Genomic DNA, 24,865 nt, shown 5'->3' with positions numbered 1-24,865 from the left:
GGCGGTGTGAGAGATAACAAGAAATGAGGTATTTATTTCCTCACTCACTTAAAGCAAAAAACCAGAACTTTGGAAGGCAGAAAACTGAGTCCTTCCTGTAGGGGCGGTTGGGCAGAGAACCAGGCTCCACAACCCGGTAGCAAGAGGAGGACGGCAGGAGAATAATACAGCGGCCCTCCCAGGATATTAGCAAGGCTCAGCCAGCAACGTGGAGTCCCAGGTCAGTTGGATGTCTCTGGAAAAAAAAGGGAAGAAAAGATAACCAACATTAGTTCCATTTAGCACGCCCCCCTTTCCTTTCTTCAGTCGCTGAGCCTTGCTTCCTGCTGTGCTTTCCTCCTGGAGGGTGAATGCTCCAGCGGCGCTCCTGATTGGTCCGGGATTTTCGGCGGGAGTTTCGGCCGCTCCGCCCCTCTCTCACTTGCCGCGGTGCTGACCAAGGTGCTGGAGATCGGGGGCTCGCGGTTAGTGCCGCTGGCCAGGGTGCTGAACCACCGCCTGTTCCACTCTCCCGCTTCCGGGTTGCCGATGCCGTGGGCGAAGAGCGGTTTTTCCTCCGTGTGTGTGCGGTGGTGCACGTGCCGCCGTCACAGGTCCCCCCCCTTTGCTCTGAGCCCCCACCTGGTAGTAACCATCCCCAGAGAGCATAGCGCCGCGAGAGGCCATCGGCGTTCCCGTGCCGGCTCCCGGCTCGGTGTATGACCTGGAACGAGAAATCTTGTAAAGATAAGAACCATCTCGTTACCCTGGCATTGGTGTCCTTCGCCTTGGCCATCCAGAGTAGAGGGGCATGGTCTGTCACCAGGGTGAAGTGTCGCCCTGCCAGGTAGTACCGGAGATCCTCCACAGCCCACTTGATGGCCAGGGCTTCTCGTTCCACTGCAGCGTAGTTTCTCTCAGCGGGGGTCAACTTCCGTGAGATAAAGAGGACCGGGTGTTCTTCTCCCTCGAACTCCTGTGACAGGACGGCTCCCAGCCCTGTTTCAGACGCATCCGTCTGCAGCGAAAAGGGGCGACCAAAATCGGGGTTCCGTAGTACTGGCTGGGTGGTGAGGGCCTCCTTGAGCTGGCGGAACGCCTGTTCTGTGCCGTCCGTCCAGTGCACCCGGTCCGGCTGGCCTTTCTTGGTGAGGTCTGAAAGAGGGGCAGCTAGAGAGGAGAAGTTAGGCACAAAGCGTCTATAATAGCCCGCTAATCCTAAAAAGGCCCGTACCTGTTTCTTTGACGTGGGTCGAGGGTACTCTCTCACGGCCTGGACCTTCTTCTCCTGGGGCTTTAGGAGTCCCCGGCCGATGCAGTATCCCAGGTACTGGGCCTCGGACAGGCCCAGGTGGCACTTGTGGGGGTTTGCCGTAAGACCAGCTGTTCGGAGGGCCCCCAGAACCTCCCCCAGGTGGAATAGGTGATCGGACCAGGTGGAGGAATGGATTACTACATTGTCCAGGTAGGCAGCAGCGAAGGCGCGGAGGGGTCGGAGGACGATGTCCATGAGGCGCTGGAAAGTGGCCGGGGCCCCATGTAGGCCGAACGGAAGGACCCGGTACTGCCAGTGGCCATGGGCGGTGCTGAAGGCGGTCTTTGGCTTCGCCTCTGGCGCCAGGGTGACTTGCCAATAGCCCTTTGTCAGGTCAAGGGTGGAAATAAACCGGGCCTTCCCCAGCCGCTCCACCAGATCATCAACTCGGGGGAGGGGATAGCTGTCGAAGTCTGAAATCTGGTTGAGCCTCCGGAAGTCGTTGCAGAGGCGGATGGACCCATCTGGTTTAGGCACCAGCACGATGGGGCTGGACCAGGGGCTGGCAGATTCCTCGATAATCCCCTCTTTCAGCATGCGTTCTACTTCCTCTTCAATAGCCTGGCGTCGAGCTTCTGGGACCCTATATGGTCGCAGTCGAACCACCATCCCAGGAGGGGTCCTGATCTCGTGATGTACCAGTGCCGTGCGTCCTGGCTGGGATGAGAAGACATCCGCAAACTGGTCCAGGAGCTCTGTGAGGTCGTGCTGCTGGGCTGGTGTGAGATCCTCTCCCCTCCGCACTAGGGCCCGTTCTTGGGGAGCTGTGTGAAGGGAGGCAAACGCAGACACCACAGCCGGCGGGGGAATCCATTTTTTTAAAAGGTTGATGTGATATAGTTTGGTGTCTGCACGCTTACCTGGCTGTTGCAGCCGATAGTTCACCGGTCCCACCTTTTCGAGGACAGTGTACGGGCCCTGCCACTTTGCCAGGAACTTACAGGCGGCACTGGGAATGAGGAGCATTACTTGGTCCCCAGGGCGAAGTTCCCTCGCCTGGGCGGGCCGATTGTATGTCCTCTGTTGTGCTCGTTGGGCCTCCTCAAGGTGCTCCTTCACGATGGGCCCCACACGCTCGATACGGGTCTGCATGTCCTGGACGAATTCGATGACGGAGCGGAAGGGGGAGGGTTGCTCCTCCCAGGCCTCCCGGGCAACATCCAGCATGCCCCGCGGCCGCCGCCCAAACAGGAGCTCGAAAGGGGTGAAGCCTGTGGACGCCTGGGGTGTTTCCCGGATTGCAAAGAGGACGTATGGAAGGAGGAGGTCCCAATTCCGTCCTTCCTGGTCTACCACCTTCCGTAGCATACGTTTCAGGGTCTGGTTAAAACGTTCCACCAAGCCATCTGTCTGGGGGTGGTAGACAGACGTCCTCAGGTGTTTGAGCTGCAAGAGCCGACACAGATCCATCATTAGTTTAGACATAAAGGGCGTACCTTGGTCGCTGAGGATGTCTTTAGGGATCCCGACTCGGCTGAAGAGCAGGAGCAGTTCTCTGGCCACGCTCTGTGAGGTGGCCTTCCGAAGCGGGACCGCCTCGGGGTAGCGGGTGGCGTAGTCCACCATCACCAGAATGTACTCATGGCCCCGGGCAGACTTTGGTAGCGGCCCGATGAGGTCCATGCCAAGCCTCTCAAAGGGGACGCCAATGATAGGAAGGGGAATAAGGGGGGCCGGAGCTGGTTTCAGGGGAGAGGTCCGCTGGCACGTGGCGCAGGCCCTGCAAAAGCCCAGGACCTCGGCGTTCATGCCCGGCCAGGTGAATCGGTCCCGCAGTTTCTCTAGTGTGTTCTTGGGTCCCAGATGGCCCCCCAAGGGGTGAGTGTGGGCTAGGTGGAGCAGAGGCGGGGTACGTTGGCGTGGCACCACCAGTAGGTCGCAAGGTTCTCCTCTCCTATCGGTGTGAAAATAAAGTAGCCCATTCCTCACCAGGAAGTACGAGGGGGGAAGTGGCCGGGCAGGGTTGGTGTTGACTCCCTCCACCTGCAGGACCTGACCCCAGCAGTGCTTCAGCCGGTCATCCTCCTTCTGCTCTTTTCCAAAACCTCTCTCCTGGGTGGCCTGTTGAAACAGTGAAGAAATAGGGTTAACCTGCGGCTGGGGCTCACCTGGAGAGGAGTCGCTGGCGTCTCTGTCACCCCGAGCCATGCACGCCCGGCGGTCCCGGCCCTTCTGCTTCTGTTCCAGCCCACCCTTGGCAGTGGCCTTCAGGGCGGCAGCAAACCCCGGCCAGTCGTGTCCCAGTAGGAGGGGGACCGGGAGATCTGGGATAAGTCCGATGAGGAGTGGCCACTCTCCTGCTTTGCTACGGATCTTGACCTGTGCGGTAGGGACAGAACGGGCATCGCCATGGACACACGAGACCGCGAGAGTCCCCACCGACTTTATGGGGGCAGGGAGTACAGTGGGCCGGGCCAGCGTGACTGTACTCCCCGAATCCAGGAGCGCCGACACCGGGCGGCCATTTACCTCCACGGTAAGGCGGGCCCCCTTTGGAATGGTGGGGGTGTGTAGGCCACAACTCGCGAGCCATTGTTTGGGGGCCTGAGTTGGGGCTCTGAGGTCCGGGTCGGTGGGCATAGGCTCATCAACCGGTCCCAGGGTGGGGCGGCTATCCAGAGGTCTCCTCTCCCAGATCCGTTCGGACACTGGCTGTTGTCGGGGCTGGGGGTGGCGGGCGCTGGCCTGGAAGTCTCTTCGAGCATCCCGACCCATTTCTAGGGTGGCCTTGGCATGTTCCAGGGTGTTCAGAAGGTCCTTGGTGTCCTCTGGGCCCTTCAGCCCAACAGCCTTCCGCTCTTCGGCCGGCAGCGCTCGTAGGAACCGGTCCATGGCCACTCTTTCCGTGACCTCTTTGGCCGTTAGTCGATCACTCTGCAACCAGCGCCGGGTGATACGCAGCAGTTCATCCATCTGGGGGCGAGGATTGCTAGTTGGATCATACCGCCACCTATGGAAATCTCCGGCTGCCGTGACATGGGATCGACCACAGCGGACAAGAATTTCCTCTTTCACCGTTTCATAGTCTCGAGCGTTTCCTGGATCCAACGCGTAATACGCCAATTGGGCATCTCCACTGAGCAATGGGGCTAGGGCATCGGCCCAGTCTCGCTTGGGCCAACCCTCCCGGTCTGCGGTGCGCTCGAAGGTATCCAGGAACGCCTCCACATCGTCTCCGGCGCCGAGTTTTGTGAGCCTGCGCAGAGCGTCATGGCCGGGATCAGGGAGGGGAATTGATGCGGCGGGGGGCCCCCGCCGAAGTTCCAATAGCTCCTCTGTGGCCTTCTTGACACTCTTGGCCAGCTCCTGGGTGACTTCGTGCTGATGGAGACTGGCATGCGAGAGGTGGCGGGATCGATGCCCGCATTCTCCACCAGTGTAGGGCTCTTCGAGAGATGGGACACGGGAAAAAAAAAAGGGCACAGAGGCGGTGTGAGAGATAACAAGAAATGAGGTATTTATTTCCTCACTCACTTAAAGCAAAAAACCAGAACTTTGGAAGGCAGAAAACTGAGTCCTTCCTGTAGGGGCGGTTGGGCAGAGAACCAGGCTCCACAACCCGGTAGCAAGAGGAGGACGGCAGGAGAATAATACAGCGGCCCTCCCAGGATATTAGCAAGGCTCAGCCAGCAACGTGGAGTCCCAGGTCAGTTGGATGTCTCTGGAAAAAAAAGGGAAGAAAAGATAACCAACATTAGTTCCATTTAGCACGCCCCCCTTTCCTTTCTTCAGTCGCTGAGCCTTGCTTCCTGCTGTGCTTTCCTCCTGGAGGGTGAATGCTCCAGCGGCGCTCCTGATTGGTCCGGGATTTTCGGCGGGAGTTTCGGCCGCTCCGCCCCTCTCTCACTTGCCGCGGTGCTGACCAAGGTGCTGGAGATCGGGGGCTCGCGGTTAGTGCCGCTGGCCAGGGTGCTGAACCACCGCCTGTTCCACTCTCCCGCTTCCGGGTTGCCGATGCCGTGGGCGAAGAGCGGTTTTTCCTCCGTGTGTGTGCGGTGGTGCACGTGCCGCCGTCACAATATATATATATATACATACCCACAAAAACGGGACATTCTGAGTTAAATACAGAGGCACCGATTTCTACGGTTTTCTAGCATTAACGATTTGATTCAGTGATACAAGAGACACCTGAAAGCCTTCTGCTTTCTCAGCGAATACAGCACAAGAACAAATGGGAATAAAATTCGACTGGCGCTAATGTCAGTTCACTGAAGAGGAAAGGACGTGGGACACACTGGCTTCTGGGAGTTATGTCTTTTGCTTCCAAACTATATTTTTTATGTGAACCTTTTCCGTAGTCATAGGTGGGACATGCAAGGTGCACCAATTTGAAAGAAATGACCAATAATTCTGTCACCTTTCTAGATGAGCATTATTATTAGACTTAAAGAAAGGACATTATTTATATAACGCTCTCTGGTGTCACCCAGATGAGGATTCCCTTTTGAATCTGGTTCCTCTCAAGGTTTGTTCCTCATATTGTCTCAAGGAGGTTTTCCTTTCCACTGTTGCCACAGGCTTGTTCATTTAATTTAATTTTAAATGTTGTTGTTTCTATTCTAAAGTTTTATATTTCTGTAAAGCTGCTTTGAGACAATGTCCCTTGCTAAAATAGCTATGCAAATAAAATGAACTTGAATTGAACTATTTCACTGAATTGAACTAGTGGTCAAAATGTGGAACTGCAACAAATGCTAATAAAAGCTCATCATCTTGAATAATGCTGCCCCATGTTTTTAAAAATTTTTTTTTTAACTTTTTTATTATGCAAACAGACAATTAAAATATTTACAGAAAAGAAAGAACAAAACATACATAACAGCCAGTACGATTTGGGTATGTGTGTGTAATTGTAAGTGTAACTGGGTGTGGGAGTGGAAATATATAAATAAAGTGTGTATATATATATATATATACATATATAAATAAATAAATAAAATATCTCTCTGACCGGAGACTCCCACCTTCGGCAGAGCTTCAACCAGATCCCAAGGGAGGTTGGAGACATTGAGTCCGAGTGGACCATGTTCTCCACCTCCATTGTCGATGCGGCCGCTCGGAGCTGTGGCCGTAAGGTCTCCGGTGCTTGTCATGGCAGCAATCCCCGAACCCGGTGATGGACCCCGGAAGTAAGGGATGACGTCAAGCTGAAGAAGGAGTCCTATCGAGCCTGTGGACTCGTCGATCCCCCAAGCTGAGGTCACTGAGGTAGTTGAGAAGCTCCTCGGTGGCAAGGCACTGGGGTGGATGAGAGCCGCCCTGAGTACCTCAAGTCTCTGGATGTTGTGGGGCTGTCTTGGTTGACACGCTTCTGCAACATCGCGTGGCGGCTGAGGACAGTGCCTCTGGACTAGCAGACTGGGGTGGTGGTCCCTCTGTTTAAGAAGGGGGACCGGAGGGTGTGTTCCAACTACAGGGGATCACACTCCTCAGCCTCCCGGGAAAGGTCTATGCCATCCCTGCTTTTTGCTGATGATGTTGTCCTGTTGGTTCAATCAAATCAGGACCTTCAGCGTGCACTGGGACAGTCTGCAGCCGAGTGTGAAGTGGCGGGGATGAGAATCAGCACCTCCAAGTCCGAGGCCATGGTTCTCAGCTGGAAAAGGGTGGCTTGTCCCCTTCAGGTTGGTGGAGAGCTCCTGCCTCAAGTGGAGGAGTTTAAGTATCTTGGGGTCTTGTTCACGAGTGAGGGAAGGATGGAGCAGGAGATCGACAGGCGGATCGGTGTATCCTCTGCAGTGATGCGGTTGATATACCGGTCTGTTGTGGTGAAGAAAGAGCTGAGCTGCAAGGCGAAGCTCTCTATTTACCAGTCGATCTACATTCCTACCCTCACCTATGGTCATGAGCTTTGAGTCATGACCGAAAGGACAAGATCCCGGATACAGGCGACCGTAAATGAGTTTCCTCATTTCTGGCTGAGCGCTCCCTTAGAGACAGGGTGAGGAGCTCGGTCACTCGGGAGGAGCTCAGAGTAGAGCCACTGCTCCACTGGCTTGGGCATCTGTTCCGGATGCCTCCTGGACGCCTCCCTGGAGAGGTGTTCCGGGCATGTCCAACCTTGAGGAGGCCCCGGGGAAGACCTAGGACACGCTGGAGGAACTATGTCTCTCGGCTGGCCTGGGAACGCCTCTGTATTCCCCCGGAAGAGCTGGAGGAAGTGTCTGGGGAGAGGGAAGTTTGGGCATCCCTGCTTAGACTGCTGCACCCCGCGACCCGGCCCCAGATAAGCAGTAAAAGATGGATGGATGGATGGATGGATGGATGGATGGATGGATGGATGGATGGATAAATAAAATAATAATAATAATAATAATTTTAATAACAATAATAATGATGAAGATAATAATAGTATCACACAAAAAAAGGAAAATGGGGTATGAGGAAGGTGACAATAGCAATAGTAATAGCAATTTTATTATTATTATTATTAATAATAATAATAATAATAATAATAATAATAATAATAATAATAATAGTAGTAGTAGTAGTAGTAGTAATAATAGTATTAGTGTCACGGGCACGGGATAAAACAGACCCAAATGCAGGATGGCAAAAATAAACGGGGTTTAATAACAAAAAGACACGAAACATAACACGGACTAGAGACAGGACAACAGGACAAAACAACAGTAGATTCCGTACTGCACAAGGCAACGTGGCACAATTAAATAGGCAATGATAATAATGGGAAACAGGTGTGTGGAAACGGGAGGAGCAGACAAAGGCGGGGCAGACACGTGACGAGGAACATAAACAAATGCACGTGGCCAAAGTCCTGGCTGAGTCCTGACAATTAGCAGTAGTATTAATATTAATAATAATAATAATAATAATAATAATAATAATAATAATAATAATAATAATAATAATAATAATAATAGGGGGCACGGTGGCTTAGTGGTTAGCACGTTCGCCTCACACCTCCAGGGTCGGGGTTCGATTCCCGCCTCCACCTTGTGTGTGTGGAGTTTGCATGTTCTCCCCGTGCCTTGGGGGTTTCCTCCGGGTACTCCGGTTTCCTCCCCCGGTCCAAAGACATGCATGGTAGGTTGATTGGCATCTCTGGAAAATTGTCCCTAGTGTGTGTTTGCGTGAGTGAATGAGTGTGTGTGTGTGCCCTGCGATGGGTTGGCACTCCGTCCAGGGTGTATCCTGCCTTGATGCCCGATGACGCCTGAGATAGGCACAGGCTCCCCGTGACCCGAGGTAGTTCGGATAAGCGGTAGAAGATGAATGAATGAATGAATGAATAATAATAATAATAATAATAATATTGATACAGCTGTTAATGATAAGGTATTATAAAGCTGCTTCTGATACCCCTCATGGCCATGGCATAGGATAGACCCCGCCCGCGTCATATTGCAACGGGCTATCAAGGTGAGGTGCTGCGGGGCCCACAGTCCCAAAATCCATACCCATCCCCAGCCATCCCACACATGCCATGCTTACTCTGTCTTTGTGTGTGTGATTTATTTTTTTTTAATAAATATGGCTGCTTTCATTGTTATACTCATGATATGTTTATGTCAACTAGTGTATAATGCATTAAAAAAGCATGGCGTGTATCATGGAACCAGCCCAGTACAAAGCACAGGCCGCCACGCCCATGCCACACTTACCCTATGTGTGTGCTTTGAATGTGTGTGTGCACCTCATCTAATATGTGAAGCATCGAAACAACGAGACAAGTGCTGGGTGCTCCATGCTTAATAAATAACCAATTTTAGAGGAAGAGAAGATTTAATCTCACTGTGTTTTTATCCTGGTTACAAAAGCTTAATAATGACAGGGTTGCAGTTTTTAATTAAAATTTAGCAAAATCTATCCAGAATTAAATTTAGTTGATTTCCATAACCAAAGATAAAGTGCAGACATTTTGTGTGTCTCCAGCGCTCTCCTCTCCACCTGTACCGTCTAACAAGACCTGTCCCAAGGATGTGTTCTGCTTGCTTGGTCACCTCCATTCCTACATTTGATGTAAGGACATTGACTTATGCTTATTAGTTGGTTCAGAATTCTAACGCTCATGCTAAGGCTCATGCTAAGGCTCATGCTAAGGCTCACATTTAGAAGATGTGGTAGACTTTTCTGATTCTTTCCTTACAGAAGGTGCAGCAGAGCCTGCTGAGTCCCCCCCCTTCCTTTTTCAACAGAATTGGGGACTTCGGGGCAAAATAGTAAAATTATTTAAAAAATTTTGAGCTAGCTACAAATTACAAGTTACTAAGACTGATCAGCTTATTGAGGCTCAGAAGGCTGACCCTAGCCTAATTTGTAGAATAAGATGTCCTAATATGCAAGCGGTATCGCAGTGACTCAGATTCGGATGGTGTCTTCCAGTTCGTTGTACCTTCAGGTAGCCGATGATTATCCCTGGTCAGGTCAATTAGGCATCACAAATTCTTAAATTCTTACATTTCTTTTGGCCTGCTCTTAGGAAAGCTGTTGCAAAATACTGTCACTTTTTGTCAGTGTACTGGGAAGCCAAAACAAGTTATTCCACCAGCTCCCCTTTCCCATATACTGTACCTGTACTTGGGGAACCATTTGATTGTATCCTTATTGATTAGGTTGGTCAACTGCCTAGAACAAAGTCTGGCTGTTGCAGAATATCTTGGATTTAGTCCTGCAGAACTTTTTTTTTTCATTTGAGATCCTCTAAAATCTCACTGTGTGAGCAAAATCTGTGTGTCTTTACAAAGCCTATACTTTAGCCTCTGAAGCCCTAGGGGTGTCTCAGTGTCGTATGAAGCAGTGGTATAACAGGAAAACAGTTCCAAGGACATTTCAACCTGGTAATAGAGTAATGGTTTTACTTTCAGTCTTTGGTTCATCCTTGTCTGCCAAGATCTCTAGAACTTATATGGCGAAAGAAAAACCTAGTGACACTGACTATATTGTCTGTACTCCTGGCCGTAAGCACAAAACCCGTGTCTGTCATGTCAATATGCTGCAAGCATATCATACTCATGCAGACATCTCTAGTTCTGAAGCCAAGGACTTGTGCAATGATAAGGCACCCTCTGTTGGGGTAGTATCTGTGTCATCTAACAGTACGAAACCTACTCTTGAGGATTCAGATGGGTTAGTGCTACACGCACCACGAATCTCTTGTAGACTTTCAAATTTTGAAATGTTGCTCAATCTGTTTTCCCTACTAGGTCATTTGCCTGATCACCAGTGGGCAGATGTTGAAAGCATAATTCATAAGTTTTGTAGCATATTTTGGGATGTTTCTTCTACCTTTCCACGATTAGTTAATATCAGAGGTGGGAGTAAGTCACATGTGCAAGTCACAAGTAAGTCTCAAGTCATGAATGTCAAGTCAAAGTCAAGTCGAGTCTTTTTTAATATTTGTCAAGCAAGTCACAAGTCTCAAATTTGCGACTTAAGTCTGACTCGAGTCAAGTCGAGTCCCCCATCTCTGAATCAATTAATTCAAGTCTGAGTCAAGTCCCAAGTCATGAATGTCAAGTCAATGTCAAGTCGAGTCTTTTTTTAATATTTGTCAAGCAAGTCTCAAGTCTCAAATTTGCGACTTAAATCTGACTTGAGTCAAGTCGTACAGTATGACTCGAGTCCCCCATCTCTGGTTAATATTGTGTTGGCAGATGTTCAGCATATCTGGATGACCATGTAATTTATACTGTGGACTGGTCCAGTCATGTAGATGTGCTAGAGATGTTTTTTAAAAGGCTAAAACAAGCAACCTTGGCACAAAAGTGAGTTTGCCCAAGTAGCTGTTACTTACTTACTTTTTTTACTTATGTGGATCCTCGAAGTAATATTTCTACCACTTATCCTGTCACTGTCATTCATATCCAGTCAACTTCCTACAGTACATAAAAAGTAAAAGTTATTGTTTCTGCACTTTCCCTAGGAATGTAACAAAGAGGAATAAAAAATTCTAGGGACATGCTAGTTTAGGAAATTTATCAGCTTCTGACAAAAAGCTCTGCTTCATGTCACAACACAATACTCTATCATTGATTATTTTTCTCTGAAAGCACACCCTGTTGTGTTTTATTCCTTAGTTAAGATATTGGTCTTTAAAAGTAAGAATAAGTTTCAAAGTTTGCCTCGTTGTCTCTGAACATGCTGTAAATATTCTTGGAAAACTTCCATGACTCAAACCTCATTCATATCCCCTCGAGCAGCTTTTCAGTTCTCTCTGTTGTAAAAGCCGGCCCCTGAAGCCCACCCACAGCATATTCTCCCTGACATCTTTGGCCTAACAATGCCAAATTTAATAGGAAGTCTTTGCCCATTTCTTCTGACATCTTGGTTTTGCCAGGTGTCACAGTTATCCAAAACAGTTCCAACAATTTTTTTTTTACTTCTTGCCTTCTGTTTTAGATTTTGAATAGATACAGTATATATATAGAGTTTTTTTTTTATTTCTTTTGGAGTTGGATGCATGTGTATAGGTGCAGTGTTGCATTTTAAAATAGAGGTATAGAGGTATAGTACATGCATTTTTCTATTCAAAATCCTTCTGACACAGTCAAATAAACAGATTTCATTCATTTGATGTCTATCCAGTTCATGTGATCTAATGGTGTATTGGATGTGTGTACTTGTACTCCTCATGTGCCCACAGAGTGGAATCCAACAGTCTGAGACCACATTAACAACATTTCTTTTAAACTTGTATAATATGTATAATGCACATAATTTCTTCAAAGGTATTAAAGCAACAAAAGCTATTTAAATGTAAGCAAATGTGTGATTTTCTTCTTAAAAAAGATCAGCTCATTCACATGCCTGATTTCTTCTATTAGAAGCATGTGATCAGATGACCCGCTGATGGATTTCATCAAAAATGGATCGTAATATTTTGCACAAACGTGTTGAGTCCATGCAAGCTCAAGTATACACTGTCATTACCATTTAAATTTGATCATTTATACCCTGAATTTATATATTTCTGCTTTGTGATAAATTGAAAATAATTGTTGTTTGTAATGAAATTGTTGCTTTAAAGTAGACATGCAATGCTAAAGCAGAAACCTTTACATGTTATAAAATGACATGTATTTGAAATGAACGGTTATAAGGTAGGAAAACTTAGTGTGTGAATTTGCTGGATATGATTCATGCTGCTCAATCCTTATCCCTGTGGACAAGAACATGGTGAAAATGCCTCAGTAGGATACCTTCCAATGTTCATTCAATCAACGATGCAAAGTCTTTCATTTGGGTAAAGCAGCATGTGTCCAGAATTCCGTTCGCAGCTGGAAAAGTCATTTCAGACGAGGAAATGAGTCCAACCTCTGATTAGCACTCCGAGACAGTTCTTATACCCATCTCTCATTACTGTTATTAGTTTTCACTTCTCTACCCATGGTAATGGTAATAATCTATTATAATGAATTAGATCACTGCCAGTAATTGTAAATTCTGATTGGTCAGAATTTGTGCAACTGGTGCATTTTCTTTCTCAAATTATTTTCAAGCCAGAGATAAAAAGAAAGTGAAGACAGAAAGAATGACAGTTTAGAACTATCATATTAGTGATGAAGGGAATCTTGCTTTTTGAATGCACCACAAAAAAGGATATAAAAAAAGTAATAATTCATTAATAAATATAAGAATTTAATAGTATAAAAATGTGGTAAATAGAGAAATAATAAAATTTGGAATGTGATGTTATTCGACGGGGGGGCACGGTGGCTTAGTGGTTAGCACGTTCGCCTCACACCTCCAGGGTCGGGGTTCGATTCCCGCCTCCACCTTGTGTGTGTGGAGTTTGCATGTTCTCCCCGTGTCTCGGGGGTTTCCTCCGGGTACTCCGGTTTCCTCCCCCGGTCCAAAGACATGCATGGTAGGTTGATTGGCATCTCTGGAAAATTGTCCCTAGTGTGTGAGTGCGTGAGTGAATGAGAGTGTGTGTGTGTGTGTGTGTGTGTGTGTGCCCTGCGATGGTTTGGCGCTCCGTCCAGGGTGTATCCTGCCTTGATGCCCGATGACGCCTGAGATAGGCGCAGGCTCCCCGTGACCCGAGGTAGTTCGGATAAGTGGTAGAAGATGAATGAATGAATGAATGAATGAATGAATGTTATTCGACAATAATACACCTTCCTGTTGTTGATTATTTTCCTGTAGCAGGCTGCCCCATAGTGTGTTACTGATTTCATGTCCGATATCTATCCACTGTCCATATGGACTCAAATATGCAACAATATAAAGATTTATGATTCTATAATTAAAAAAATATTCACATTAAATATTATATTAATGATTTTATATCATTCCAGGAAATGATTGCCTTGAACATTAATACATGCTGTTCTACTGTACTGCTCTGGTATTGCTTGACAGTATTGTCCCATATGTCTAACTTACTATCTTCATATACTTCATTTCATTTTTTTAAAATATATTATTTCTGGCTTTAGGCTTCTCTAGGATACTCACAAGCACCTTCTTACACCCTTAATTCACCTTTTAGCAAAGTGTGCATCAAATCAAACTCAGTAACTGTCTCTTTCCCAAAACCACTTGGGACTGAAACAGTTAAAGTTTTAAAAAGCAGAGGTTTGTGAATTTGTGAGCTGCATTAATGCCAATGATGAAGAAAAAAAAATCAGATATACTCCTAGTAATGAAGTACTTTTGAATGATGATTAAATCTCTGAGTGGAAGTTTTCACTGGTCATTAGATGCATCACTGGCTGTTGCATCTAATTATTTCTTGCTTGTAGCGATAGAAAGCATCTGCACCAGCATTAGAGTGTGAAATGACACTTATTTTCTTTTATACCCTCAAGACCAAAGGGTTACACATTGATGACAGTGAATAAGTTGTAGGATTTAGGCTGTCATTTGGGATGGAGCCTGTAGCAGCAGGTTGTAACCAACAAATATTCTGTGTGGGTTTTGAAGTTAGTTTCAAACACCAACCATCTTTTTATATCTTGAGCTGGATTCGGTCCAAACACACATGCTGCTTGGATGCCTAGGAAATTAGTTCCCAAACTGTTTCACCACAGAGAGCCACAATATTTGTGCCAAATCTATATTTATGATAGATTGTGAGGCAATTTGGTGAAAGGCTAAAGTTATAACGAAGGCATTATTATGGGATGTGGTTCTCCGTTTGAGAAGCAATGATGTGATTAGATTTCATGTATGGATTTCTCATTAATATGCCAGTAACAGGAATACACAGGCTGTTGACACACCATATAAATGCATTTTTGGCTTGTACTCCATTGAGATTGTTCAGTCACCTGAGAACATAAGACATACTCTCGCATTTATATATAGGCTCCTGTATTTTCTATATTTCTAATGCCACACTCTGGAGTATAATTCCAATGATTTTCTAATGATTGCTGCATTCTGAACCCAACTTCCAAAGCTGGGATATGTGAAGTAAAAAAATCCCCTGTGCTGTAATGTTTGTGTGGCAACAATAAAGAGTTCTTCTTCTTTTCTAATGCCACGGTCTTGTGTATTTTTTTATTTTTATTTTTTTTATGATTTTCTAATGATTTCTTTCCTAATACTATAGACAGGTGTCCGAAAAGGGAATTCCTTTTGTGTCTGGTTTTTCCAAACATTTCTCCTCGTGTTATATTAGAGAAGCTTTTTGTTTTTGTCATTGCTACCTCTGGCTTCATTAGGGATCGAGATCTACATTCACATATAGTCATGGAGATATAGGTCAATAGTTTCAGTTAATTTGTACATCAAACATCATAATGGGGAATAAATGTCATCTCAGTGAGTTTGACCGCGGCGTGGTTGTTGGTGCCAGACAGGCTGGTTTGGGTATAACTGCTAATCTCCTGGGATTCTCATGAAAGAGGTCAGAGAAGACTGGTTGGAGCTGATTTGAGCTTCTACAGTAACTATAATAAAAAACACACAACATGCTGAACCTTATTGTGGATAAGCTATAGTAAAATTACTTATTTAACAGGATAAGCAGAGCAGGGCAGAGGAAGATCATCAGCCAAGCAATGAGGCAGACTAACATCCTCGGTGTGGCAGAGAGGGTGGGACATGGTTCTAGCTTGGTCAGGAGTTCCCCCCTCAAATAATTTCCTGTGGTGACGCAGGCTTCAAGCCATTCCAGTTTGGCACTGATCCAGTCTCCCTTTCACCATGTTGCTAACACATTAGTCAGTTCTTCTCCAGAAGCTCATGCTGGATGTTGAAGAAATCTGCTGCACTCATTGTTGGGTCAATCATTCTGTCATGAATTCCAGATAGCTGGATGCAAGCAGACATAATTTATTGTGCCATGTACAAACAAAACAACCAAGTCTGCGATAACAAAAACCTTACAAGGCAAGAGAGAGAAAAAAAAAGCAAATTATACGATGTACTTTGGTACCCACTATATTACACATGCTTGATGGTGAACAGCTGAAAGACTGTAACTTAAACAAGGCATAACAAGACACAGGTAAGAGTGATGAGTGAGACAGATGACATGCTGGGGATGAAGTTTTGCACTCACTGGAACTAATGACACAATATATACAAATATATTTTTAATAGTTGGTTTTCACTTAAAACAAAGAGTTTACACAAATGTATTTTGCATGTACAACTTGTTGCATCAGCTAATGAAATAATTTGTTGTGAAGCGCCTCATAATAATCCCATATGTGTTATTACGTAGTGTTCCTCTCCTCTCTCACTCTCACTCACTCATTTTCTACCGCTTATCCAAACTACCTCGGGTCACGGGGAGCCTGTGCCTATCCCAGGCATCATCGGGCATCAAGGCAGGATACACCCTGGACAGAGTGTGTTCCTGTCCTTTGGTATATTATTTTAAAACAGTAGTAAAAATGAAATGAATCGTTTCTATGAGCCACTGGAAAACTTGCTATTAATCATTTCATAATTACATGGTGAATGTCAATTACATTTAATACTCTACTGTTTTACACAGCCCCTGATGGTAATTTCCTGATAGAGGCCTTATGAGGGAAGGCCTCTTGTAAAGCACTAACATTGTAAAATGTGTGACAAAACGATGCACGACTCCGTGGAAGTGAGTCCTGTTGCTGACTAATGAGATGGAGAAATTAACAGAGGGAGAGGATTAGTGCCAGAAAACTGGCGGTAACATGCCTAATGTGCTGAGAGAGAGCGAGCGCGAGAGAGAGAAAGAGAGGGAGGGAGGGAGTGAGAGAGAATGTGTTTCTAACATGCACCAACAGCCTAAGAGTCTGATCATTTATACTACTTTTGCTTCATCAGATTATAGTAGCACAGACCTTTCTGAGAAGAGGGTTTTTAATACAGTACGTCTTAATTTGTGAACTCTTTATAGACCTCGCAAACATTTCCACTATGTTTATATTAAAGACTCATAATAACGTTACTCGTTTTCCCGTTCCTCTGCTTTCTCTTTTCTATTTTTCTTTATTTGTTGTTTCCATGGAGAAGGTCAGTATTTTAACACATTGCCAAACTCTGTCTGTCTTTTGTTGACCCAAGACCTTTCCAGATATGTAGCCTACCATTGAGGCACTACTATTGCGTTGCTAGGAATCAATGCAGTGTCAGTGTTCATTTTACATCTTTCTTTCTCACAGCAAGTATACTGGCTCTGGTCCATTTGGTAAAGCGCTGTGTTTTGCTGTGATAATAGTAGTGTTTATCTCAGCGATAAGAGCAACTTGGTTTACTTTTTTAGCTGGTTAAAGGCAACATTTACATGCTATTCCTCTTTTCCATCCCCTTCATTTCCAATCCTTATTTGCTCACTAAACTCTTCATGCTTTTAAGATGCTCATTTTTCAGTGGTGAAAATATTTGATTTACAACACTACTGGAAATCGGTGACTTGTTACACTAACCAACTGTTGCTGCATAGACTCAGAGAAAGAAAGAGAGAGAGAGAAAGAGAGAAGGAGAGACGGAGAGAATGAGAGATGGAGAGAAAGAGAGAGAGAGAGAGAGTAGGAAGAATGCAGAGAGGGGTAGATGTAGTAGAAAGACAGATAGACAATGACACAGAGACAGAGGGGGTAAAGAGAGAGAGAGAGAGAGAGAGAGAGAGAGAGAGAGAGAGAGAGAGAGAGAGAATGACAGAGGGAGAAACGCAGTTGGTGTCAAAGAGTAAGACATAAAGACATAGATTGAGAAAGAAATGGGTACTTTGGTAGGACAGAAAGAGAAATAGGACTGAAAAACCTGGAATTTGTATGAAAAATTGAAAGTGTTATTTGCAAAACAAGACAGATTGCAAGTTGCATGCAGAGACATTCTATCCAACAAATAAAAGAAAGTCTGAAAGACGGAGAAGAAAGGACATGCAGCCAGTCATAAATACAGGAGGACACAGGCAGTAAACTACAGTAAATGTGAACCTCACTGTCACTCGTCACTGGACATAAACAAAAGTCTCCTGCACACATAAACAAGCTTAAATTATTTAAACAGGTCATTATACAGTGTGTCTGCTTTGTGAATTGATCTCGCTATGCATCCTGGAGAAATGATATGTTCCTTCACAATGGCCTTCAGCACATAAAACTGTGTGCACTAATATAGAATAAGCTACATATACAGTATGTTTCTAATTTAAGATATATTGCTGATATGTGATGCACTGAACAGGTGTAAGCATTTATTTTTTAGAATTCTAAGTAAAACAGTGTGTCCTTGTTGCTGTCCATCACATAGCATTGTGCTCTTCAGATTCTAAGCCCTTCAATAGCTGAGTCAAGTCTAACAATGCGCTCTGTACAAATTTACATGAGTCAGCTTGTGTGAGAGGTTCTAAGAAAAGTCAGAAATTTGCTGAGAATTAGTTCCGTGATTCAATTCTAAATACAAACGAAGCAAGTCTCTCCTTCACGGTGTTCACGTTACAGCCATGAGACCGAATGAGCTGCTCTGGAGCAGAATACCTGAATGCTAATGTACTGTACAACAGGGAGTTTTCAAAAATGGATGGCAGCATGATTGACAGGTTAATATCAACACCTTTTGTCCTCAAAGATTTGATATTTTCCTGTTTATACCCATTTACTCCTACTCAACAGCTGCTGAAAAGTGCCAGAGACAATTACAATGCTAGCTCTAGCTTAAAAATCCCTCTAAACTTCCCTTAAGGTTATGAGTGAATATAAGACTTGTTAAAATAAAATTAAATCATATTGACCTTCCTACGTCTTTTGCCTTCATGTTAAAAAGAGTATAAATAGAAAATGGCATTAAACTGGGCAGTCTGTAAACCTGCATTTGAACTAGAAGTATCTCTTACTTATAAAGTCCAGGCTTTAGATCCAGTCCTGAATGGCCGGTACATTAGTATGTTTCTTTTTCTCTACTCCCAACACATTGGATCCATTTTATTTTTTATTTTTAGATGAGGTGTGTTGGATGAGTAACTGTGCAAATACAGTAAGTAGGCCTCTAGTGATGGGGTTGAGTAAAGAGTGCAATTAAAAGCACAGTGGAAAGAAAAAGAATAAGAAGCAAAATCTTTCATCTTCCTCTTAAAAGATGTTTGGGGGATTGAGCAGAAGAGATGAGAGGAGTAACATCAAATAATACCTTTATGTAAAAATGTATTGTAAAATAAGAACAAAAAAGAAAAGAAAAGAATGTCAGAAAGAGACATAGAGCGAAATCAGACCCCAACGCAGGGATAACATAAAAACGGGGTTTATTAAGAAAAAAAAACAAAAAAAACTACAACACATGGAAAACACTAGGAAAAAGACTGAAATAACATAGACTGAAATAACACCACAGAAACCAGGAGCCATGATAACATGCACAAAAACAAGGACACGGCAAACAACACACAGAAACAGGACAGGTATATGTAGGGGAAACAATCAGTGAGACACAAGGAACAGATGTGCAGAGGCAAAACGGAGGTCTCTGGAGGTCTTGGAAAAACACCTTCTTTCAAAAAAAAGAGCATACCTACGATGGATAATGAAGGAAAAAACAGTCATACAGGTAGATTTTATATTTTATATCTATTATGCTTTATTATCTTACAGTTAAGCTATTTTTAAAAACAAATAAACAACCAAAAACTACGGTTAGGGTTAGGGTTAGATTATCAAATAGGCCACGCCTACCCGATGACACAATATCTGTTACGCTGTTCTGAAATCCCTGGAAATAAGTGCATCCCCAAGACATAAAGCCTGCCAGAATAGTACAAATAGAATTGATAAAGTAAAAAGTAAAGAAAAGAAAAAAATGGTATATGGAAAAAGTGTATATGGGAATGCAGATGGGTTATAGAACATTATGACTACAGCGACTAAAGTGCGGATGTATTGGTGTGTCCACCTGGAGTGTGCAATAAATGTAGAGCAAAATATACACTTTGCAAAAGAAGTCAGGTAGAGGTAGTATATGTTGAGTCTAGATAAAGTCCTTGCATTTCTCTCATTTATACAGCTGAGCATTTGAGGGCCTTGCTTAAGGGCCCAGCAGTGGCAGATTGGTAGCTCTGGGATTGGAACTCACAACCCTCCAATCAGTCTGTCATCTTAACCACTAAGTTACAAATTCCACATTGTCCTGATTGGGCATGTTTCCCTTCATCTTTTGATATTCCTGCTGCTTTTTCTATTAAGTATATTTAGTGAAAATGCAGGTAGCATAAATCCAGAGTTATATACGTATTGTGACAAGCGAGTGGATTGTAGACCAATAGAAACGAGTGTTTCTCTTATATCTGATGGTGGTTGTGGTGAAAAGAGAAAAGGAAAAAATGCAAAAAAATTGATCAAAGACATTTAAAGCTTGGTTGATGCACACAAGAGCCAACGTAAAACTATGTAAATTTACTCTTCATTCCTATCAATAAAAACTTGTTAAATTCATTTCCACAGTTTTGTTTTCATTATCAGGTTCATCGTGACATCATTAAGACACTTTCTCATTTCAGGAAAGTGTGCAGTCTCCAGAATTACTCTACACTAAATAGTAGAACAGAATGACGCTACACTGCATAGTCAAACATTTACCACCAGGTGAAGGCTTTTCCCAGGCTGCCACACTTTATCTTTTGAACGAGTCCCACTGGATTCAGCAAGCTAGTGATCATTTAAATTGCCATGACTTTCGTGAAATGTAGGACACTGATATTTAGTGCTTTGGTTGTGAATCCAGCCTTTGCTGTTGTCATGAAGCGGGATAGAAACGGACCCAAATGCAGGATAGCAAAACAAACGGGGTTTTAATAACAAAGGAAACACTAAACAACACACGGACTAAAAACAGGACAAGGCAACAGTAGATTCCACGCTGCACAAGGCAACGCGGCACAGTTAAATACACAGGGTAATCACAATAGGAAACAGGTGTGTAGACAGGGAGGAGCAGACGAGGGCAGGGCAGACACGTGACGAAGAACGTAAACAGATGCACGTGGCCAAAGTCCGGGCTGAGTCCTGACAGCTGTAATCACTGAGGGATTTATATTCAGTTTCTGGCCTGTGTGTGTGTGTGTGTGTGTGTGTGTGTGTGTGTTTGTCCAGGCTGCTATGTTCACACAACTACAGCTGATCTTACTGATAACTGAAAGAACTGTTTTATTCCAACAAGCTGTTTATCTTTGTGCTTTCTGTGCATTATTACCAAATAACTACATGGGGAAGAAGTAGTAATAATAAGTGAATGCAAATGAATGCAGTTGACTATAATATGAATATAAACCATAGGAAAGCAACAACCCATCTATTTGAACCACTCTTGCCATGCCTTCTGCCTTTCAGAATCCTTTTAGCACAAGGTGATAGACAGGCAGAGAACTAATAAAGACCTTATTTCAGAGCCTGGGAAGAAATAACTGAGCCAAATTTTATTTTCCAGTCATGAGAAAAGAAAGCAGGTAGAAAATGCTGCTGCTAACTGATGATGGGAAATGGTTAGTTAGCCAGCGATTTTCAATTTAGTTTCTATTATCTAATTCAATACTGTCCCTGTATTCTGTCCTATCTAATAAACCTTTACATATATCATGCTACAGATGAGTGGTTTGAATTGATGAAAATGTGTTGATTGAGTAATGTATCGTGTGTTCACAGGCAGCAAAGAGAGACTTTTTTGAGAGCCTCCACTTAAAGACAAACACTAGACAGATGGATGAAATGATGCTCGTTTCTGTGGCATTTCTGTGGGGTGCAAGTTCAGCAGGCTCAGGTTAATCATCTGAGTCACATCCTTTCCTGATGATGTCATACTGCACGTCTTCTGTTTTCTTCACGCTTGATAAAATCAAACGAGTGAGTGGAAAGTGAGTCTTGATTGCATTTGTTGTGCTCGTTTACACACGTTTTCTTTAGAGAAGAATGATGTAATATCATAAAGATGATGAAAATATGGCAAAGCCCAGATAAGGAAGGTGAAGGCTAGGCGTGCACTGAGGTTAATCACGTCTCAACCGTTTAATGGAGTGTTTGAAGTGATAATAGTGATCTTTAATCATTGTAAAATGAGGCTCAGGTTGCTGGGATGAAAGAAAGGTTAGGGGCTGCTGGTATAAATGAGCAAAGCCTTTCTAAGATAATAAAGCGGACGTTCGGTGGACACAGTGAAACGCAGCCTGGATTTTATCTCCGTTTGGATCTCCATATTTTCCAGCGAACATTTCTTGATTAGACGTCATTGGGATTCGTTAGGAAAGTGCACGTGAAATATAATCCTGGCCATAATAAACGTAAATGAGGTGGATAATATAATCTAAAATCTAAAATGGCTTTGGAGAAGAAGCTGAAAGCAGATATACTAAGCACACATTGTGCAATCAGAGCACAAATTACCCCAAAAGCAGTTCCTACTTTTCTTGTAACCATTTTTCAGGAAACATGGCACAAATCCAGTAGAGCCTCGAATACAGCCTTGAAGCTCTGAAAAAAGCCCTAAAGTTTATCTGAACAGTTAAGCATGTGTATCTGTGTGTAATAGTATGAGACCTTTTGACATAATGCATTGCTCACTCCAAATAGCTGTCAAGATATTAATAGATAGATTTTAGCCCCCTACCTAATCTCACGACAAGCCATTATACTGTAGATACTTGCTTTTCATCCAAGAGGCTTTAGTACTCTTCATTTTCTCCTTGAAGTCTTTCACTGGTTTAAGCAAATGTCTATTTACAGGCTGACACAACAATGCTGTACACAGAAATAAATGATGTTCTGAAGGATGTCGAGTTCCCATGGAGAAAAAAGTGTCTGTGGGTAAGGATGCTAGAAGCTGGTGATGCAAGTATGCCTAAAGGGATCTCATCCTTTTCTCTCACGGACTTCAAATCGGACACTACCATGAAGTTCAGTACAGACGTGTGTGTGTACATCACGAGCACGTGCTCAAACAAATCTGTCTCTTATTATTTTTCAATTAATTAAGCTTTGTTTGTTCTCTCAGACCATACAGTGAGTGAGAGGTTCGCTAGAGGTCGATTTAAATCAACAGAGAATACTAAATTATTAAGGTTGGCTTACAGATTATTTTAGAGATGTATGGATTTTGCTGAATGAGACGTGGGACGATCTTTCATGAGAAACGTTATTCAAAACATCCCGCTCAACAACTAAGGATGAATCCCTAGCGTTTCACATCGGCTTTGTTTGGTTTTGTCTAGGATGTTATAGTGAGTCCAGTAAGATTATTTGAGATGAATAAAATAGATTCAATCTTGCTTTTTTCCGCTTCTTTTGCTGAGCAATGCATCCCATTCAACATGAAAAAAAAGTCGATGTTTTATTTCTTCTTTTTTTTTTTTGGTTCAAAGCGAGATAGAAAATTAAAGGATGACATTTAGCACAAAAAGATGATTCGAATATATATATATATATATATATATATATATATATATATATATATATATATATATATATAGATGTGTGTGTGTGTGTATATATACTGTATACTGTATATATACACACACATATATATATACTGTATGTGTGTGTGTGTGTGATGGCTAAATAATGAATCATTGACATTGGTAGTTATGTATAGATTTAAATTATACTTTTAATCCATTTCTACTAAAGAAACAAAAATAAAGAAGTTAGGGACTGATTTTTAAGCAATATAATTGGATTCCTTATACCTACTTATTAATCCAGCTATTAAAACATTTCTTAGCACTCAAAGAATTCTGGTCCAAGCATTTGGTTATTCATTTCTCTTCAAAATGTCACTTATAATGTGCTACATTTTTTCCCATATTGTCCTTATTTGGTTAGCCCAGTGGTTTGCTTTACACTTCCAGGGTTGTAGGTTTGATTCCAGACTCTGTCTTGTGTGCCCAGTGTTTGCATGATCTTCAGGGGTTTCCTCTGGGTACACTGGGTTCCTCCCCCAGTCCAAAGAAATGTGTTGTATGGTTATATGGCATCTTTAAATTATCCATACTGTGGAGTGGTCGTGTGTGTGTGTGTGTGTGTGTGTGTGTGTGTGTTTGTGTGTATGTGTAATTGTGACCGGTAATGGGCTGGAACCCTGCCCGGGGTGTCCCTAGCCTTGTGTTCTGAATCCCCTGGGATAGACTCCAGGTTCCCTGCAACCCTGTGTACGATAAGCGGTACAGAAAATGGATTGATAGATCCTTATGTAGTTTGCCCAAAATGTCTCCATTTTTAACAAATGAATCATATGAGAAATGCAGTAAACAGAAGCCCTTTGGATCAGTGCTTTATAAAACAGCAGAGGTAATCGAAATGTAGTGGCTTTCTGCATTTTTGCTCTCTTTACATTGCAATAAGTGCATCTATTTCCATGAAAATAAAAAGATGCAGTGACGGCCATTCTGATGCACTCAACAAGATAATCAAATGAATCTTCTTTCCTTTAAACTGTCAGTGGAAATTTCCTTTAAGAGCAGAGCATCATGAACATTCCACTTGCAGCTGAAAACTGTGAGTTATAATTATAACAGTTGATGGTTTTATAAACTTAGACGTGTAAAACCGCTTGTTGTTTGTGTTCTGCAAATTACTGACATACATTATATTATACTGTGTTAAATCTAGCAATGCATTTTAAACAAATTGATTAACCCATGGGTGGCACAGTTGTACGGCAGGTAGATTCACTTCTTCTCAGTTGTGTAATCCTGATCTTGAATGTTAATGTCGGTTCGGAGTTTCTGTGCATGCTTTCTCTTTGCCCATGTTGAGTTAATCCAGATTCTCAGGTTTCCTCCCACTTCCAAAACATGTAGTTAGGTGGATTAGCAAAATGATGTAAATTGCCTCTTGGTGTGTGTGAAGAGGTGTAAGGTGCCCTGAGACGTACTGGGTGTATTCTGTCCTCACATCCACTGATCTTCTATCCACTATGATGGTGACCAGGATGAAGAGCTTGGTTAGAGACTGGCCTCGGTTAATTTCAACTCAAGACAGTCAACATACGTGCAAAAATGTCATTTGTTAAAGTGTTCTTGTATGGCTTTGACAATGAACATATTTAAATGATGTGAAATCGATGAACAAACAATTCATTGCTCAAACCATGCAACATGGAATGCAATTTAAAATGCAAGTTGTAGTAGAAGTCAGGAAAGAAACATAAAGCATAATATATTCTGTTTATCGAGGTAAGTAGAAG

General features: G+C 43.6%; 1 protein-coding gene across 1 annotated transcript in view; it reads left to right on the top strand.

Annotated features, from left to right (window-relative positions):
- LOC132847582 (GTPase IMAP family member 9) overlaps positions 1 to 17,555 on the top strand; it is a 166,259-nt gene extending 148,704 nt beyond the window's left edge. The window contains exon 4 of the mRNA XM_060872990.1: positions 17,546 to 17,555. The gene's annotated coding sequence lies outside the window, so the exon portion shown is untranslated. The remainder of the gene's footprint in view (positions 1 to 17,545) is intronic.
- Positions 17,556 to 24,865: the final 7,310 nt, after the last annotated feature.

The sequence above is a fragment of the Tachysurus vachellii genome, chromosome 6 (genome assembly GCF_030014155.1).
Source record: "Tachysurus vachellii isolate PV-2020 chromosome 6, HZAU_Pvac_v1, whole genome shotgun sequence".
In the NCBI taxonomy this organism is placed as follows: domain Eukaryota; kingdom Metazoa; phylum Chordata; class Actinopteri; order Siluriformes; family Bagridae; genus Tachysurus; species Tachysurus vachellii.
The sequence above is the reverse complement of the archived record's forward strand: the minus strand, read 5'-3'. Positions and strand labels throughout refer to the sequence as shown.